This window comes from Oncorhynchus tshawytscha, unplaced genomic scaffold (genome assembly GCF_018296145.1).
Source record: "Oncorhynchus tshawytscha isolate Ot180627B unplaced genomic scaffold, Otsh_v2.0 Un_contig_2087_pilon_pilon, whole genome shotgun sequence".
NCBI classification, from domain to species: Eukaryota; Metazoa; Chordata; class Actinopteri; order Salmoniformes; family Salmonidae; genus Oncorhynchus; species Oncorhynchus tshawytscha.
In genome coordinates this window covers 252501-273994 of record NW_024609767.1, presented here as the reverse complement: position 1 = coordinate 273994, position 21494 = coordinate 252501, and the positions used below count along the sequence as shown (strand labels likewise).

The following is a 21494-nucleotide window of genomic DNA, read 5'->3' as shown; positions in this document are numbered from 1 at the left end:
ATTCATTCATTCATCCATCCAGTCATTCATTCATTCATCCATTCATCCATCCAGTCATTCATTCATTCATTCATTCATCCTTCCAGTCATCCATTCATTCATTCATCCATCCATTCATTCATCCATTCATTCATCCATCCATCCAGTCATCCATTCATTCATTCATCCATCCATCCATCCACCCAGTCATTCATTCATTCATCCATCCATCCATCCAGTCATCCATCCATCCATTCATTCATCCATCCATCCATCCATCCAGTCATCCATTCATTCATCCATCCATCCAGTCATCCATTCATTCATCCATCCAGTCATCCATCCATCATCCATCCATCATCCATCCACCCATTCATTCATCCATCCAGTCATCCATCCATTCATTCATTAATCCATCCATCCAGTCATCCATCCACCCATTCATTCATCCATCCAGTCATCCATCCATCCACCCATTCATTCATCCATCCAGTCATCCATCCATTCATTCATTAATCCATCCATCCACCCATTCATTCATCCATCCAGTCATCCATCCATTCATTCATTAATCCATCCATCCATCCATCCAGTCATCCATCCATCCACCCATTCATTCATCCATCCAGTCATCCATCCATCCACCCATTCATTCATCCATCCATTCATTCATTTAATCCATCCATCCACCCATTCATTCATCCATTCATTCATCCATCCATCCATTCATCCATCCATTCATCCATCCATCCATTCATCCATTCATTCATCCATTCATCCATCCATCATTCATTCATCCATCCATCCATCCATCCATCCACCCATTCATTCATCCATTCATCCATCCAGTCATCCATTCATTCATTCATCCATCCATCCATCCATCCACCCATTCATCCATCCATTCATCCATTCATTCATTAATCCATCCATCCATCCATTCATTCATTCATTCATCCATCCACCCACCCATTCATTCATTCATCCATCCAGTCATCCATCCATCCACCCATTCATTCATCCATCCATTCATTAATCCATCCATCCACCCATTCATTCATCCATTCATCCATCCATTCATCCATTAATCCATCCAGTCATCCATCCATCCACCCATTCATTCATCCATCCAGTCATCCATCCATCCACCCATTCATTCATCCATCCAGTCATCCATTTATTCATTCATTCATCCATCCATCCATCCATCCATCCATTCATCCATCCAGTCAGTCATCCATTCATCCTCAGCCCTGAGAAGTACCAAGATGACCAAACAAATGGTTCCCTTTCCAATGTTCTACTATACAACTGTAAATATATACAACTGCTGTCTATTATAAAGCTGTACATATATAACACTGATCTACTATACAACTGTAAATATATACAACTGCTGTCTATTATAAAGCTGTACATATATAACACTGATCTACTATACAACTGTAAATATATACAACTGCTGTCTATTATAAAGCTGTACATATATAACACTGATCTACTATACAACTGTAAATATATACAACTGCTGCCTATTATAAAGCTGTACATATATAACACTGATCTACTATACAACTGTAAATATATACAACTGCTGTCTATTATAAAGCTGTTCATATATAACACTGTAAATGTTTACTAGGCCTCCCTTCCCTGGGCTTTGTGCCCCGACTAGGCCTCCCTTCCCTGGGCCTTCCCCACCTCGTGCTAACTCCCTAGACATGGCCTGGTCCATCAAGGGACCATTGTTCCAGTCAACAGATGACTCACAAAGTTTGCTTTATTGACAGAGTCTATTTCCTGTCAGTGAACAGACCCAACCTGGGAGGTTCGTTGTTATCGTTTGTTGCTTTAAACTGGGTCTGTAACAGAACCTGACTGAACAAAGTTTGCTTTATTGACAGAGTGGGAGGTTCTGTTGTTATCGTTTGTTGCTTTAAACTGGGTCTGAACAGACTATAACCTGAGGTGAACAGACCCAACCTGGGAGGTTCGTTGTTATCGTTTGTTGCTTTAAACTGGGTCTGTAACTATAACCTGAGGTGAACAGACCCAACCTGGGAGGTTCGTTGTTATCGTTTGTTGCTTTAAACTGGGTCTGTAACTATAACCTGAGGTGAACAGACCCAACCTGGGAGGTTCGTTGTTATCGTTTGTTGCTTTAAACTGGGTCTGTAACTATAACCTGAGGTGAACAACGACAGGTGGGATAGTCATTCAATCGTTGCGGCCGGCTGGAAAACCGTTCTTTGTGATGCTTATTTGTGTAGAGAGAGCGTGTGTTGGCTGCACCCCAGTCCCCTTTGTTTCAGTCTCGCTCTTTTTATAAAGGAAACCTGTTCTGTTCAGGGCTGTACTGGAAGCACACACTGTCATTGTGTTGTTCACGAAGACAGTATATTATGGGGCTTAACTTGACCCTTAAAAGGGGGGGGAAAACAGCACATTTTGGGAAATGGGTCTGAGTTCCTAAAACCCCCCTATGACTCGTTGTTGGGACTGTCTGTCAAAGTGCACACCTCTCTCTCACTCAGGGAGCGTGAGGTAGCGCTGCGTCACCGGGTCACGAGGTAGCGCTATGTCACCGGGTTACGAGGTAGAGCTGCGTCACCGGATTACGAGGTAGTGCTGCATCACCGGGTTACGAGGTAGCGCTGCATCACCGGGTTACGAGGTAGCGCTGCGTCACCGGGTTACGAGGTAGCGTTGCGTCACCGGGTTACGAGGTAGAGCTGCGTCACCGGGTTACGAGGTAGCGCTGCGTCACTGGGTTACGAGGTAGCGCTGCGTCACCGGGTTACGAGCGCTGTGTCACTGGGTTACGAGGTAGCGCTGCGTCACTGGGTTACGAGGTAGCGCTGCGTCACTGGGTTACGAGGTAGCGCTGCGTCACTGGGTTGTCACGGGTTACGAGGTAGCGCTGTGTCACCGGGTTACGAGGTAGCGCTGCGTCACTGGGTTACGAGGTAGCGCTGCGTCACTGGGTTACGAGGTAGCGCTGCGTCACTGGGTTACGAGGTAGCGCTGCGTCAAAAACTCCCTCGCTAATGACAAGCATACCCATAACATGGCGCAGCCATCACCATGCTTGAAAATATAGAGAGTGGTACTCAGTGATGTGCTGTATTTGCCCCAAACATAACACTTTGTATTCAGGACATCATTTTATATTCTGTACAGGCTTCCTTCTTTTCACTCTGTCATGTAGGTTAGTATTGTGGAGTAAACTACAATGTTGTTGATCCATCCTCAGTTTTCTCCTATCACAGCCATTAAACTCGGTTTTAAAATCACCATTGATTTTTAGGAAGGACGCCTGTATCTTGGTAGCAACTGGGCGTATTGATTGACCATCCAAAGTGTAATTAATAACTTCACCGTGCTCAAAGGGATATTCACTGTCTGCTTAAAAAAATACCAAAAACACCAAAAATAACTTTAACATTATGGGTTATTGTGTGTAGGCAACTGACAAATACATCTCAATTTAATTTAACTTTAAATTCAGGCTGTAACACACAAAAAAATGGAAAAAGTCCAGGGGTATGAATACTTTCTGAGGGCCCTGTTTATCTGGAGGTCAACGGTGGATCTCTGAGATGAACATGAACCTTGTCTGTTCTGCCATCTGTCAGGGGCTGCTGCCATCCAGGAGAAACTCTGGCAAATATTTACATCTACTGGGATATAACAATCCCACAGTGTTTGAGCAGGGCAGGGACAGGGCACAGCCAGAGGACAGGGCAGGGCACAGCCAGAGGACAGGGCAGGGCACAGCCAGAGGGCAGGGTAGAGACGTGGTCTATCCAGAGATTACAACAGTCCTGCAGCTGTAGAACACAGAACACCTGTTAGCTCCACACACACCTCAGTCAGCCAAAGGGAAGACAAAACCCAGGGTGTTCTGTTCTATCAAGGGACACAACAATACAGGCAGTTCACCTGCTGGAGACCACAGAGCACCTGGCGGCTCTACAAACACCTCACTACAGCCAAAAAAAGAGGTGAAAACTCATGTCACCGAGCCTCCCACATGCTTCAGGACACGCCTAACACAGACTCCCTGTCCTGTCCTTTTTGAATGTTTCAGGGTGATTTATATTACAATCAAGTCAATATCCCAACACCTAGGGGTGAACTACAGGGGTGGAACTGGTTAATGTCGACACATTCTTCACTGTGCCAAGTGTGAAACTAACACCACCATGCCTCCTATATCCTTCAGGACAACTAACACAGCCTCTCTGTCCTGTAGCTTGTTTCAATGGTCCAGGGGGTTTGTAACAAGTCAATATCAGAATAACGCCGGAGGGATTCCAAGGGTTCTAAAGGTTCCGGGGGTTCTAGAACTAAAGGGGTGAAGGAGAGTTCTAACAGACAGTTCATTATAATGCTATTGGTTTTGGCACAGAGACGCTGGTAAAAAACAGGAGAGATCACTTCTCCTTTCATAAAGGCTCAGCAGTCAGATTACAGCAGGCTGAGAGACCGAAGCCAAGGGAACACACAGGATCCTACATCAGCACTTTGAGATATCAGCTGATGTACGAAGGGCAATATAAATACATTTGATTTGATCTGCTCTCACCTGGAAGTGGTTACGGACACCGTCACCTTGTACTTGTTGACATTTTGAGCAGCAACCAGCCAACTGTCGTTCAAGAAAGTCCCGAGGACATTATTATGGGATGTCTTGTTTCTCTGCTCTCTTCTCTCCCTTCCTCACCATACATTCAATTAGAATATTCACATCATTCATTTGCATGGTAAATCACTAGTCTATTAATGAACCAAATCAAGATGTAGCCTAAGCCAAGTTACAATACAGGTGACTCCATATTCAATAGGATGTGATGACTTGGCCTTGTTTGGGCTGAATTCATGGGGTTACAGGTGAAAAACCTTGGTTTCCCTTCCATTTGGGACTTATTGTATTGTACTGATCAGCAACATTTACATAGAAGAAGCGCTGTCTCTTTAAGACTATTAAAGGTGTGGCAGGTGGTTAGAGCATTGAACTAGTAACCGAAAGGTTGGTGGATCGAATCTCTGAGCTGACAAGGTAAAAATCTGTCGTTCTGCCCCTGAACAAGGCAGTTAACCCACTGTTCCTAGGCCGTCATTGAAAATAAGAATTTGTTCTTACCCGACTTGCCTAGTTAAATAAAGGTTAAATAAAATACTATTTAAAATAAATGTAAAAAGACCAGTGTCCTTAAGAGCAAAGAGGATCTTGACTGGCAGCCTCTGCCGAGTCCCCAACCACCAGACTGGCAGCCTCTGCCGAGTCCCCAACCACCAGACTGGCAGCCTCTGCCGAGTCCCCAACCACCAGACTGGCAGCCTCTGCCGAGTCCCCAACCACCAGACTGGCAGCCTCTGCCGAGTCCCCAACCACCAGACTGGCAGCCTCTGCCGAGTCCCCAACCACCAGACTGGCAGCCTCTGCCGAGTCCCCAACCACCAGACTGGCAGCCTCTGCCGAGTCCCCAACCACCAGACTGGCAGCCTCTGCCGAGTCCCCAACCACCAGACTGGCAGCCTCCAACCACCAGACCACCAGACTGGCAGCCTCTGCCGAGTCCCCAACCACCAGACTGGCAGCCTCTGCCGAGTCCCCAACCACCAGACTGGCAGCCTCTGCCGAGTCCCCAACCACCAGACTGGCAGCCTCTGCCGAGTCCCCAACCACCAGGCTGGCAGCCTCTGCCGAGTCCCCAACCACCAGACTGGCAGCCTCTGCCGAGTCCCCAACCACCAGGCTGGCAGCCTCTGCCGAGTCCCCAACCACCAGACTGGCAGCCTCTGCCGAGTCCCCAACCACCAGACTGGCAGCCTCTGCATCTAGAGACTGTAGATGTTGTGGTTGTCAGGGGAAATGGAAAGGGAGCCTGTGGATGTTCTGGTTGTCAGGGCAAATGGAAAGAGAGCCTGTGGATGTTCTGGTTGTCAGGGGAAATGGAAAGAGGGCCTGTGGATGTTCTGGTTGTCAGGGGAAATGGAAAGAGGGCCTGTTATACAACTTCTTTTTTTGGACGTTAACAAGGAGACACTCCATCTGAACTCCTCCACATTTACTGGACTGGTTGAACAGTGAACAACCTCCAGAGAGTTTCTCTTCTGGTTAAGACCAGGATGTAGGGGGATCTAGTTTCAGGGACCTGCCTGTGGATGATCTAGTTTCAGACCAGTAATGGAAAGAGACCAGTATGTAGGGTTTCAGGGTAGGTGGATCTAGTTTCAGACCAGTATGTGGATGGGGGATCTAGTTTCAGTCAGAAATATGTAGGGGTATCTAGTTTCAGACCAGTATGTAGGTGGATCTAGTTTCAGACCAGTATGTAGGGGTACCTAGTTTCAGACCAGTATGTAGGGGGATCTAGTTTCAGACCAGTATGTAGGGGGATCTAGTTTCAGACCAGTATGTAGGGGTATCTAGTTTCAGACCAGTATGTAGGTGGATCTAGTTTCAGACCAGTATGTAGGGGTATCTAGTTTCAGACCAGTATGGGGGTATCTAGTTTCAGACCAGTATGTAGGGGTACCTAGTTTCAGACCAGTATGTAGGGGTATCTAGTTTCAGACCAGTATGTAGGTGGATCTAGTTTCAGACCAGTAGAGCTAGCCATGAGTAGTGGTGTGACTAGAGCTAGCCATGATGTAAGGGTGTGATCTAGTTTCAGACCAGTATGTAGGTGGATCTCGTTTCAGACTAGTTTCAGACCAGTATGTAAGTGGTGTGACTAGAGCTAGCCATGAGTAAGTGGTGTGGCTAGAGCTAGCCTGAGTAAGTGGTGTGACTAGAGCTAGCCATGAGTAAGTGGTGTGACTAGAGCTAGCTGAGTAAGTGGTGTGACTAGAGCTAGCCATGAGTAAGTGGTGTGACTAAGTAGGTGAGTAAGTGGTGTGACTACTAGAGCTAGCCATGAGTAAGTATGTGACTAGAGCTAGCCATGAGTAAGTGGTGTGACTAGAGCTAGCCATGCTAGAGCAGCCAGAGTAAGTGGTGTGACTAGAGCTAGCCATGAGTAAGTGGTGTGACTAGAGCTAGCCATGAGTAAGTGGTGTGACTAGAGCTAGCCATGAGTAAGTGGTGTGGCTAGAGCTAGCCATGAGTAAGTGGTGTGGCTAGAGCTAGCCATGAGTAAGTGGTGTGGCTAGAGCTAGCCATGAGTAAGTGGTGTGGCTAGAGCTAGCCATGAGTAAGTGGTGTGACTAGAGCTAGCCATGAGTAAGTGGTGTGACTAGAGCTAACCATGAGTAAGTGGTGTGGCTAGAGCTAGCCATGAGTAAGTGGTGTGACTAGAGCTAGCCATGAGTAAGTGGTGTGACTAGAGCTGAGTAGTGGTGTGACTAGAGCTAGCCATGAGTGTGGTGTGACTAGAGCTAGCCATGAGTAAGTGGTGTGACTAGAGCTAGCCATGAGTAAGTGGTGTGACTAGAGCTAGCCATGAGTAAGTGGTGTGGCTAGGGCAAGCCATGAGTAAGTGGTGTGACTAGAGCTAGCCATGAGTAAGTGGTGTGGCGTAGACATGGAGCAGACAAGGAGCTCTCGTGCTACAAAAGGGAAATACGCTGGTAGCCTGGATCCTCTCTCAAATCAGTAAACGACGTGGGACATTTGACAGTAGTCCCGAAAATAACAAACCAAAATGTGCAGTGTCGTTGCAGTGTGCAGTGTCGTTGCAGTGTGGAGAGGTGTTGCAGTGTGCAGTGTCGTTGCAGTGTGGAGAGGTGTTGCAGTGTGCAGTGTCGTTGCAGTGTGGAGAGGTGTTGCAGTGTGCAGTGTCGTTGCAGTGTGCAGTGCTGTTGCAGTGTGCAGTGCTGTTGCAGTGTGCAGTGCTGTTGCAGTGTGGACAGTGTGCAGTGCAGTGTGCAGTGCTGTTGCAGTGTTGCAGTGTGCAGTAGTGTGTTGCAGTGTGGAGAGGTGTTGCAGTGTGCAGTACTGTTGCAGTGTGCAGTACTGTTGCAGTGTGCAGTGCTGTTGCAGTGTGCAGTGTTGCAGTGTGCAGTGCTGTTGCAGTGTGCAGTGCTGTTGCAGTGTGCAGTGCTGTTGCAGTGTGCAGTGCTGTTGCAGTGTGCAGTGCTGTTGCAGTGTGCAGTGCTGTTGCAGTGTGCAGTGCTGTTGCAGTGTGCAGTGCTGTTGCAGTGTGCAGTGGTGAACCTGTCGGGAGATTTATGTTGTGAATAAAAGTTGTTTTGATTTACTTCCTCATATTTTTGGAGTTTTGAAAACTGTTTGACTGACAGATGGATGTTCAGAAGACCAGAGTGTTTACTGTCTGGGGAATCAAAATAGCGGACACGCACACACACGCACACACACACACACACACACACACACACACACACACACACACTTCTCCAAGTCGTCTGTTGGGTTTCTCATTCTGCCTCCAGACTTGTGTTCAAATACTGTTTGTTTTTCTTAGAATTTCTCAGAATTATACCACAGCAGAACAGCAGAGCTACACGGTAGACAGGAGGTTGTGAACTTTACTGAATTGAAAACGAATCCACAATCTGGGCTAATGCGATAGTTGAGCTAATAAGGCAGTGATTAGTGGCCTGACTATTAAAGTGGAAAAACCTGGAAGCCCTCCAACTTCCTGCCTGCCTCCGCGGCACAGGAGACGGGCGTGTTGTGCCCCTCCCACAGGACACCATCGTGTTGTGCCCCTCCCACAGGAGACGGGCGTGTTGTGCCCCTCCCACAGGAGACGGGCATGTTGTGCCCCTCCCACAGGACACCATCGTGTTGTGCCCCTCCCACAGGAGACCATCGTGTTGTGCCCCTCCCACAGGAGACGGGCGTGTTGTGCCCCTCCCACAGGAGACGGGCGTGTTGTGCCCCTCCCACAGGAGACCATCGTGTTGTGCCCCTCCCACAGGAGACGGGTGTGTTGTGCCCCTCCCACAGGAGACGTGTTGTGCCTCCCACAGTAGACGGGCGTGTTGTGCCCCTCCCACAGTAGACGGGCGTGTTGTGCCCCTCCCACAGTAGACGGGCGTGTTGTGCCCCTCCCACAGGAGACCATCGTGTTGTGCCCCTCCCACAGGAGACGGGCGTGTTGTGCCCCTCCCACAGGAGACCATCATGTTGTGCCCCTCCCACAGGAGACGGGCGTGTTGTGCCCCTCCCACAGGAGACGGGCGTGTTGTGCCCCTCCCACAGGAGACCATCATGTTGTGCCCCTCCCACAGGAGACCATCGTGTTGTGCCCCTCCCACAGGAGACGGGTGTGTGTTGTGCCCCTCCCACAGGAGACGGGCGTGTTGTGCCCCTCCCACAGTAGACGGGCGTGTTGTGCCCCTCCCACAGTAGACAGCCGTGTTGTGCCCCTCCCACAGTAGACAGGGCGGTTGTGCCCCTCCCACAGTAGACGGGCGTGTTGTGCCCCTCCCACAGTAGACGGGCGTGTTGTGCCCCTCCCACAGTAGACCGGCGTGTTGTCCCACAGCCCGTGTTGTGCCCCTCCCACAGTAGACAGCCGTGTTGTGCCCCTCCCACAGTAGACGGGTGTGTTGTGGTGACAGCCGTGTTGTGCCCCTCCCACAGTAGACGGGTGTGTTGTGCCCCTCCCACAGGAGACAGCCGTGTTGAGCCCCTCCCACAGTAGACGGGTGTGTTGTGCCCCTCCCACAGGAGACGGGTGTGTTGTGCCCCTCCCACAGTAGACGGGTGTGTTGTGCCCCTCCCACAGGAGACCGGGCGTGTTGTGCCCCTCCCACAGTAGACGGGCGTGTTGTGCCCCTCCCACAGTAGACGGGCGTGTTGTGCCCCTCCCACAGTAGACAGCCGTGTTGTGCCCCTCCCACAGGAGACGGGCGTGTTGTGCCCCTCCCACAGGAGACATTCCCACAGTGTGTGTTGTGCCCCTCCCACAGTAGACGGGCAGAATGTGCCCCTCCCACAGTAGACAGCCGTGTTGTGCCCCTCCCACAGTAGACGGGCGTGTTGTGCCCCTCCCACAGGAGACGGGTGTGTTGTGCCCCTCCCACAGGAGACGGGCGTGTTGTGCCCCTCCCACAGTAGACGGGCGTGTTGTGCCCCTCCCACAGTAGACGGGCGTGTTGTGCCCCTCCCACAGTAGACGGGTGTGTTGTGCCCCTCCCACAGTAGACGGGCGTGTTGTGCCCCTCCCACAGTAGACGGGCGTGTTGTGCCCCTCCCACAGTAGACGGGTGTGTTGTGCCCCTCCCACAGTAGACGGGCGTGTTGTGCCCCTCCCACAGTAGACGGGCGTGTTGTGCCCCTCCCACAGTAGACGGGTGTGTTGTGCCCCTCCCACAGTAGACGGGCGTGTTGTGCCCCTCCCACAGTAGACGGGCGTGTTGTGCCCCTCCCACAGTAGACGGGTGTGTTGTGCCCCTCCCACAGTAGACGGGCGTGTTGTGCCCCTCCCACAGTAGACGGGCGTGTTGTGCCCCTCCCACAGTAGACTGCCGTGTTGTGGGCGTGTTGTGCCCCTCCCACAGTAGACGGGCGTGTTGTGCCCCTCCCACAGTAGACGGGCGTGTTGTGCCCCTCCCACAGTAGACGGGCGTGTTGTGCCCCTCCCACAGTAGACGGGTGTGTTGTGCCCCTCCCACAGTAGACGGGTGTGTTGTGCCCCTCCCACAGTAGACGGGTGTGTTGTGCCCCTCCCACAGTAGACGGGTGTGTTGTGCCCCTCCCACAGTAGACGGGTGTGTTGTGCCCCTCCCACAGTAGACAGCCGTGTTGTGCCCCTCCCACAGTAGACAGCCGTGTTGTGCCCCTCCCACAGGAGACCGGCGTGTTGTGCCCCTCCCATGGCTTCTTCCACAGTTCCAAGGCGGGTTCGGTTACATTAGAACGAAGAAGAACTCAATGGGAAAGAACGAATGCTAATAGATGTGTCTCCTGAATGTTAACACCTCCATTAGCATCAGCGCACGGTGGAAGGTTATGTATGCATACATCTGTAACATTATACAGTGTTACCAGAGAGGTAGAATCGATTGACTGCAGAATGCATGGTGAAACAACCTGTGGCCCAAATGGCACCCTATTCACTATAGTGTGCACTACTTTTGACCAGTAGTGCTCTGGTCAAGGGGAATACATAGGGAGTCATTTGGGAAGCATTCCCAGTTACCACGACAACAAGGAATTAAAGCTAGCATTCAACTAACAGACACATTCTGCTTCTGTCCACTGTCATTTTATTTATATATATATAAGTAATTAAAAATATATATATTTGATTGAAACTTTATTTAACTAGGCAAGTCCGTTAAGAACAAATTCTTACTTACAATGACGGCCTACCAGGGAACATTGGGTTAACTGCCTTGTTCAGGGGCAGAAGGACAGATTTTTACCTTGTCAGCTCAGGGATTCGATCCAGCAACCTTTCGGTTACTGGCCCAACACTCTAACCACTAGTCTACCAATGTATGAGCCTCCCTGCCGTATCTAGGACTATGTATGAGCCTCCCTGCCGTATCTAGGATTATGTATGAGCCTCCCTGCCGTATCTAGGACTATGTATGAGCCTCCCTGCCGTATCTAGGACTATGGACTATGTATGAGCCTCCCTGCCGTATCTAGGACCTATGTATGAGCCTCCCTGCCGTATCTAGGACTATGTATGAGCCTCCCTGCCGTATCTAGGACTATGTATGAGCCTCCCTGCCGTATCTAGGACTATGTATGAGCCTCCCTGCTGTATCTAGGACTATGTATGAGCCTCCCTGCCGTATCTCCCTGCTAGGACTATGTATGAGCCTCCCTGCCGTATGTATGAGCCTCCCTGCTGTATCTAGGACTATGTATGAGCCTCCCTGCTGGGACTATGTATGAGCCTCCCTGCTGGGACTATGTATGAGCCTCCCTGCTGTATCTAGGACTATGTATGAGCCTCCCTGGGACTATGTATGAGCCTGGGGACTATGTATGAGCCTCCCTGCTGTATCTAGGACTATGTATGAGCCTCCCTGCTGGGACTATGTATGAGCCTCCCTGCTGTATCTAGGACTATGTATGAGCCTCCCTGCTGTATCTAGGACTATGTATGAGCCTCCCTGCTGGGACTATGTATGAGCCTCCCTGCTGTATCTAGGACTATGTATGAGCCTGCTGGGAGTATGTATGAGCCTCCCTGCTGTATCTAGGACTATGTATGAGCCTCCCTGCTGGGACTATGTATGAGCCTCCCTGCTGTATCTAGGGACTATGTATGAGCCTCCCTGCTGTATCTATATCTGGGACTATGTATGAGCCTCCCTGCTGTATCTGGGACTATGTATGAGCCTCCCTGCTGTATCTGGGACTATGTATGAGCCTCCCTGCTGTATCTGGGACTATGTATGAGCCTCCCTGCTGTATCTAGGGACTATGTATGAGCCTCCCTGCTGTATCTGGGACTATGTATGAGCCTCCCTGCTGTATGTATGAGCCTCCCTGCTGTATCTGGGACTATGTATGAGCCTCTGCTGGACTATGTATGAGCCTCCCTGCTGTATCTAGGACTATGTATGAGCCTCCCTGCTAGGACTATGTATGAGCCTCCCTGCTGTATCTGGGACTATGTATGAGCCTCCCTGCTGTATCTAGGACTATGTATGAGCCTCCCTGCTGTATCTAGGACTATGTATGAGCCTCCCTGCTGGGAGAGAATTAGCTCCCTAACTGTTAATCTTCCTTCTCCCTCGCTCGCTCTTTCACTTCTCTCCATTCTCTCTCTCCTCCTTATCATTTGACCTCCTCCTCCCCCCTCATCCTCCTCCTCCGCTTCATCTCTTTCCGTCTCTCTCTGTCTCGTCAGAACAGACAGTCTTCCTAGTTTCTGTGAGAAGTGAATCATGTCCTGTATCACACCACTTGTTTGTTCTGAACAAGATGGATGTTCACTTGAGAGGTACTAAAGCTTCCCGGTGCCAGTCAGAGAGACGGTGAGACAGACAGACCACTCATCCTCCTCACGGCCCTCGAGCGTCTCACTAAAACACCGTCTCCGTCTGAGAGAGGCGGCTGATGCATCTCAATTCTCTGTTTCCTTTTTTGTTTCTCTGTTTTTGTGTTTTTTTTTTTGTGTAAAATGTTGAACTATTGAACTTCACATGAAAATGAATGAACAATGTAGAGAAAATGTAGAGAAAGAGGTTCTGAAATCAACATGAAGATATAAAATGAACGAATCTGTGTCTCTCGTGCTTTTCTTCTCTCTCACAAACTGTGCCTGCGAGGGTGTCCGTGTTGCACAGGCTACAGAACATACAGTACATCGGATGTGTGGACATGCCATTCTATTACACTGTCATGAGGGAGTCACGGACAGTAAGGTCAACAAATGTTCCTTTTGACATGGGATTGCAATTTAATCTCAACTCTAAGGTATTAGCTAGCCTACATGTAGCCTGCCTCTCTCTGGCTGACAGACAGATATAAATGGTAAACAAGCTCTAGCTAAAAGACAGAGATGGTAAACAAGCTCTAGCTAAAAGACAGAGATGGTAAACAAGCTCTAGCTAAAAGACAGAGATGGTAAACAAGCTCTAGCTAAAAGACAGAGATGGTAAACAAGCTCTAGCTAAAAGACAGAGATGGTAAACAAGCTCTAGCTAAAAGACAGAGATGGTAAACAAGCTCTAGCTAAAAGACAGAGATGGTAAACAAGCTCTAGCTAAAAGACAGAGATGGTAAACAAGCTCTAGCTAAAAGACAGAGATGGTAAACAAGCTCTAGCTAAAAGACAGAGATGGTAAACAAGCTCTAGCTAAAAGACAGAGATGGTAAACAAGCTCTAGCTAAAAGACAGAGATGGTAAACAAGCTCTAGCTAAAAGACAGAGATGGTAAACAAGCTCTAGCTAAAAGACAGAGATGGTAAACAAGCTCTAGCTAAAAGACAGAGATACATGGTAAACAAGCTCTAGCTAAAAGACAGAGATGGTAAACAAGCTCTAGCTAAAAGACAGAGATGGTAAACAAGCTCTAGCTAAAAAGGACAGAGATGGTAAACAAGCTCTAAAAGCTAAAAGCTAAAAGACAGAGATGGTAAACAAGCTCTAGCTAAAAGACAGAGATGGTAAACAAGCTCTAGCTAAAAGACAGAGATGGTAAACAAGCTCTAGCTAAAAGATGGTAAACAGAGAAAAGACAGAGATGGTAAACAAGCTCTAGCTAAAAGACAGAGATGGTAAACAAGCTCTAGCTAAAAGACAGAGATGGTAAACAAGCTCTAGCTAAAAGACAGAGATGGTAAACAAGCTCTAGCTAAAAGACAGAGATGGTAAACAAGCTCTAGCTAAAAGGACAGAGATGGTAAACAAGCTCTAGCTAAAAGGACAGAGATGGTAAACAAGCTCTAGCTAAAAGGACAGAGATGGTAAACAAGCTCAACCTATTCTATATCCTAAATGAGATCACCGTGTGACACACGGGTGCCTCAAGGCAGTTAAACCGTCCATAGTATTATTATAATAAGGAGGATTTAACAAAAGTGGTGTCCCGATGTGGTTTAAGCATTACTGTGGACTAACAACATCCAATTCTGGGCTCCCGGGTGGTGCGGCAGTTTAAGGCACTGCATCTCAGTGCTAGAGGCCTCACTACAATTCCAGGCTGTATCACAACCGGCTGTGAATGGGAGTCCGGTAGGGCGGCGCACAATCGGCCCAGCGTCGTCCGGGGTAACCCGTCATTGTAAATAATAATTTGACTTTGTTAAATTTGTTAAATTTTGTTAAATAAAAGGTTGAATAGATTTTAAAAAAATCTATTTTAAAAAAATCATGATTTTGAGAGTGGTCAAATAAATATGTAGAATAAACGTATTGGCCGGTAAGAATTCTGGACCCGAAAGTTACGTTTTTACATCCTGTTCATAAACCATGTTTCTGGTCGTTCCAAAACCACTCACAGGCTTAGGTTTACATCCTGTTCAGTCCGGTTACCTCATTAGTTAGTTAACAACCTGATTACTTTACCAGTACCATCCTGTTCAGTCCTGTTACCTCATTAGTTAGTTAACAACCTGGTTACTTTACCAGTACCATCCTGTTCAGTCCTGTTACCTCATTAGTTAGTTAACAACCTGGTTACTTTACCAGTACCATCCTGTTCAGTCCTGTTACCTCATTAGTTAGCTAACAACCTGGTTACTTTACCAGTACCATCCTGTTCAGTCCTGTTACCTCATTAGTTAGTTATATAACAACCTGGTTACTTTACCAGTACCATCCTGTTCAGTCCTGTTACCTCATTAGTTAGTTAACAACCTGATCACTTTACCAGTACCATCCTGTTCACCATCATTAGTTCAGTCCTGTTACCTCATTAGTTAGTTACCTCATTAGTTAGTTAACAACCTGATCACTTTACCAGTACCATCCTGTTCAGTCCTGTTACCTCATTAGTTAGTTATATAACAACCTGATCACTTTACCAGTACCATCGTGTTCGGTCCTGTTACCTCATTAGTTAGTTAGCTAACAACCTGATCACTTTACCAGTACCATCCTGTTCAGTCCTGTTACCTCATTAGTTAGTTAACAACCTGGTTACTTTACCAGTACCATCCTGTTCAGTCCTGTTACCTCATTAGTTAGTTATATAACAACCTGGTTACTTTACCAGTACCATCCTGTTCAGTCCTGTTACCTCATTAGTTAGCTATATAACAACCTGGTTACTTTACCAGTACCATCCTGTTCAGTCCTGTTACCTCATTAGTTAGCTATATAACAACCTGGTTACTTTACCAGTACCATCCTGTTCGGTCCTGTTACCTCATTAGTTAGTTATATAACAACCTGATTACTTTACCAGTGCCATCCTGTTCAGTCCTGTTACCTCATTATCTAGCTAGCTAACAATTCATATGAAGGCCAAATATGATATAGGGTGGTGCCCACCAGTGCTACCAATGAACATGTTTAATTTAGAGCCATGTGTGTACTACTAGTCATATCTCAAAGGACCACTGGGTAGCTCAAACATATTACTATACACTACCAGTACAACACCTAGTCAATCAAGGGTTTAGGGTACCACAGCATTCTGCAGTGAAACGCCATCCCATCTGGTTTGGGCTTAGTGGGACTACCAATTGCTTTTCAACAGGACAATGACCCAACACACCTCCAGGCTGTATAAGGGCTATTTTACCGAGAAGGAGTGTGATGCATCAGATGACCTGGCCTCCACAATCGCCCAACCTCAAAAAATAATGAGATGGTTTGGGAGTTGGACCACAGAGTGAAGGAAAAGCAGCCAACAAGTGCTCAGCATATGTGGGAACTACTTCAAGACTGTTAGAGAGAACGCCAAGAGTGTGCAAAGCTGTTATCAAGGCAAAAGGTGGCTATTTGAAGAACCTCAAGTATAAAATATATTTTGATTTGTTTAACACTTTTTTGGTTACTACATGATTCCATATGTGTTATTTCATAGTTCTGATGTCTTCACTATTATTCTACAATGTAGAAAATAGTATAAAACAAAGAAAAACCCTTGAATGAGTCGGTGTTGTAAAACGTCTGACCGGTAGTGTACGCAGCAGGGCAGTAAAGTCCGGCCGAGGGACTGGAGATAGTGTACATCCTGTCACCTGAGGCCTGAGGTCATGTACCAGCCAGGCTATAGCCTAGTCGCCATCTTCCTTCCTTCATAGGGTCCACCAAGTTATTGTTCAGGATATGTTGCTCTGCTGAGCCAGCAACGCAATCACCTGTAATCCCCTCCCTCCCAGGCAAGGCCTCACTCCCTCCACACAAACAGTCCTGATTTGAATGGAAGCCTTGGCGTAGTTGTCTCAGTATGGGGGTTGATGTCAGAGCGAGTGGAGGGATTTCACCATCGACCCCATCGCCTTTTCAATTATCAGATGGGCCTCAAATGTACGATTGACTTAAATATAATTTTAAAAATGTCCTGATAATCAAGCACTGGGTTTTAACCCAGGTTCAAGTATATACAAATATATATATATATATATATATATTAAATGGGGCTGAATGTTGTTGTTGCAGTCAAATAAGATTTTAGATTTGTTTTGTTCTTCTGATATTAATGGAGTACTTTGAGTGATATATATATATATATAAATAAATTAGCACAGGGAGATGTCCTAAAAGAGGACGGGTGCACTTCAGTCCTTCATTAGTCTGCCTCCAAGAGACGTCTGTTTTGTGTTCATGTTGGTTGAAAAGAAGCTCTTTAGAATTGAATCCGCCTCTCAAGGTCTTCAGTTCTTCCCATTAACAGTCATTTTCCTCCGTCTGACCTTTTAAAAACGGGCAATCTGCAATTCTAACATCAATTTCTGGGACTTCAATGGTACATAACCATCGATTTCTTAAAGAATTAAACTAAAACCTCATACATGAGCAGAATACAACTGTCTTACCCCCCATCAGAACCCAAAATATAATAGGATTTTACTCCAATGTTTGTAAACAATATAATTGTAACCAATCACTGTACAGCCTCAAGACGTGGTTAAAATAAGATATTGATCTCATGGATGGTCACATCTGGACAAGAGGAACACCTATGTGAGAATGCTCTTCATTGGCTTCAGTTCAGCATTCAACGCTATGTTTCCCCTCCAAGCAAGCTCAGAGCCCTGGGCCTGGACACTAGCCTCTGCAACTGGACCCTAGACTTCCTGCCGGGCAGACCACAGGCTGTGAGGATCAGCACAAACACCTCCTCCAAACTGACTCTTAACACAGGGGTCCCCCAGGGCTGCGTCCTCAGTCCTCTGATGTACTCCCTGTTCACCCACACCTGCGTAGCTTTCTACACCAACAACTCCATCATCAAGTTTGGAAAAAGGTGTTGATTGTTGACTTCAGGAAGCATAGGGTAAACACCCCAATCCACATCAACGGGACCTGCAGTAGAGTCATACATGTTAAGTTTCTCAGGGTCCACATCTCCGGGGACTTGACACGGAACAACAACAGCACCATTCTTAACAAGAGGGCGGAACAGCGCCTCTACTTCCTGAGGCGGCTGAAGAAATGTGTCATTGCAGCCCGGATCCACTCCAAATACTACTGCTGAACCACCAAGAGCATCCTGACTGGTTGAATCAGGGCCTGGTACAGGAATTGCTCCATCCGCGATCACAAGGCCCTCCATCGGGTGGTGAAGACGGCCCAGTACATCACCGTGTTCCCACCCATCCAGGACTTGAAACGGTGCCTGTGGAAGTCCCGCAACGTCTTCAAGGACACCACACACCCCAGAGACACGAGCTGTTCACTCCCTAACCGTCCGGCAGGCGATTAACACAGCATCTTCAAGGAAACCACACACCCCAGAGCCACGAGCTGTTCACTCCCTAACCGTCCGGCAGACGTATCACAGCATCCTCAAAGACACCACACACCCCAGAGACACGAGCTGTTCACTCCCTAACCGTCCGGCAGGCGAATCAGAGCATCTGAGATCTGATAGAAACTGTCTCTTGAGACTGTTGGTATCTACAAGCCATGAGACTGCTGAACACTTGAACTGGACTGACTGCCTGCACCGTGACACACACACACTCATCCCACACACACACACACCCATACACACACACACACACACACACACACCTGTTACTACCAGACTCTTATTTAATATTTACTAATACTCCACAATTTATAACACTTGCACCCCGATCTCCATTTCCTCCGATACATGTGTAAGTAATGGGAATGTATAAATTGAGCCTTCCTGTATATTACTTGTATTTTCTATTCTACTGACCCGTTTTCTTTACCTTCCTATTCTTATATTTCATTATTTATTGTTGTTTATTGTTGTCGAGAAGGAACCCAGAAGGCAGTATTATGTTCCACCATGGATATCGTGTCTATCCTGAACGCATACGACTAAGAAATGGCGTACATGACAGAGACTGGTTACATTGCTCCAGCACCATCCCTCTGCTTGTTACCAAAACAGTGGCAGGGTGGACTCGTTACTATTGTTGGAACTGCCAAATTGGCCTTTTAATATAAACGAGGGGAAAATGCTTTCAGCGTTGAGCTTTAAAACCGTGATGCCTCTACTGAATAGCCCTCTGACTGACACATCTCTGAAACGGTTTATCGAAGCCTAGACACATTCTTCCCTAATAGCTGTCGTGTGTGTGTGTGTGTGTGTGTGTGTGTGTGTGTGTGTGTGTGTGTGTGTGTGTGTGTGTGTGTAATGTGCATGTGTGTGTAAATGTGCATGTGTGTGTGTGTGTGTGTGTGTGTAAATGTGCATGTGTGTGTAAATGTGCATGTGTGTGTGTGCATGTGTGTGTAATTGTGCATGTGTGTGTAATTGTGCGTGTGTGTGTGTGTGTGTGTGTATGTGTGAAATGTATGCGTGTGTGCATGTGTGTGTGCATGTGTGTGTGTGTAATCTGTGCGTGTCTGTCTGTGTGTGTGTGTCTGTCGTCGTGTGTCTGTCTGTATGCGTGTGTGTGTGTGTGTCTGGATGTGTGTGTGTAAATGTGCATGTGGGATGTGCGTGTGTGTGTCTGTCGTGTGTCTGTCTGTGTATGTGTGTGTGTGTGTGTGTGTCGTGTGTGTGTGTGTGTGTGCGTGTGTGTGTGTGTAAATGTGTGTGTATGTGTGTGTGTGTCTGTCTGTGTATGTGTGTGTGTGTGTGTGTGTGTGTGTGTGTGTGTGTGTATGTGTATGTGTGTGTGTGTGTATGTGTGTGTGTGTGTGTGTGTGTATACATATACATATATATATTAAGGGAGCCCGACCTGGCCTTTCTGCTCTTCCCGGGGTCAAACCCAGCAGCAGCCTGTAGAGAAGACGTGTTTTAAGAGGCCTCTCTCTCCTTGTGTGACGGACACTATCTGCTCTACTGAGGGGTCAAACCCAGCAGCAGCCTGTAGAGAAGACGTGTTTTAAGAGGCCTCTCTCTCCTTGTGTTATCTGCTCTACTGAGGGTCAAACCCAGCAGCAGCCTGTAGAGAAGACGTGTTTTAAGAGGCCTCTCTCTCCTTGTGTGACGGACACTATCTGCTCTACTGAGGGGTCAAACCCAGCAGCAGCCTGTAGAGAAGACGTGTTTTAACAGAGGCCTCTCTCTCCTTGTGTGACAGACACTATCTGCTCTACTGAGGGGTCCGTTAGTCCTGGATCGTTAAAGCCTAAAAGTCCGTCCAAATATGGACATTTAAAGTCTCTACTAGTTGTAAATGTGTGCAGTCTACAGCTTAGCGGCGCATTACGGCGCCAAGACGTCCCCACTACAGATCATCTTATATTACCTACAAGTCTCCAGTGGATTGACACAATCTGGATGGAACAGAGTGTACAGGTGGCGGAGCTTGATTTGACCAATACTGTTCGCAGTAAAAATAATCCATTCAGCAACCGTTGAGTCCGGGAATGTTGTTTGATCGGTGGCTCGGCAAATTAGCTGGCCAAAAAGTAGGCTACATGAAAAGTGTTATACTGTTAACGTAACCGCGTGTTCGTGTGAGTTTTCACTGAATTTATGCCAATCAAAACACCTTTTATTCACCACATGCGCCCAAATACAACAGATGTAGACCTGACAGTGAAATGCCCCTAACCAACAACGCAGTATAAAAACAGTCTACGTGACCACGGTATATTTACCCTGACATCATGAAACTCATCTACGTTTCCAGCTGAGCAGGACAATTCTCAGCAACGAAAAGAGTGATCAAATGAAGATCCTACATCTGTAGGACTTAATAAAAGCTATAGGAAATGAACGAGCAGTAAGTGTGAGCTTTTCATATCATATTTGTTTGGCGGGGGGAGAGGGGAGAGGGGAGGGGGAGACGAACAAACCTTGGTTCTCACACCTGCTGTACAAATGGAATTGCATGTGTGTTACATTACAGTCCAGCTAGCGAGGATCACATCATCCCTGATGTCAGGGTGGATAGCCCTGACCTGTCCTACCACATTCCCTGATGTCAGGGTGGATAGCCCTGACCTGTCCTACCACATTCCCTGATGTCAGGGTGGATAGCCCTGACCTGTCCTACCACATTCCCTGATGTCAGGGTGGATAGCCCTAACCTGTCCTACCACATCATCCCTGATGTCAGGGTGGATAGCCCTGACCTGTCCTACCACATTCCCTGATGTCAGGGTGGATAGCCCTGACCTGTCCTACCACATTCCCTGATGTCAGGGTGGATAGCCCTGACCTGTCCTACCACATTCCCTGATGTCAGGGTGGATAGCCCTAACCTGTCCTACCACATGCCCTGATGTCAGGGTGAATAGCCCTGACCTGTCCTACCACATTCCCTGATGTCAGGGTGGATAGCCCTGACCTGTCCTACCACATTCCCTGATGTTAGGGTGGATATATAGTGCTGTATAACTGGACTGTTACAGTATATCTCCAGAGGCTGTTTGTGTGTCTGGCCTTTTACTCTCTCCTGACCCTGACACCCCCATCACACAAAGTGGCCCTCCCTCCCTCCCCCCTCCCTCCCTCCCAGCCCTCCCCCTCCCTCCCAGCCCTCCCCTCCCTCCCTCCCAGCCCTCCCCCAGCCCTCC

At 47.8% G+C, this 21494-nt stretch overlaps 1 protein-coding gene across 2 annotated transcripts in view; it reads right to left on the bottom strand.

Annotated features, from left to right (window-relative positions):
- Positions 1–21494, bottom strand: part of LOC121845796 (threonylcarbamoyladenosine tRNA methylthiotransferase-like) — a 263403-nt gene that overhangs the window by 114704 nt on the left and 127205 nt on the right. The window lies entirely within an intron of this gene.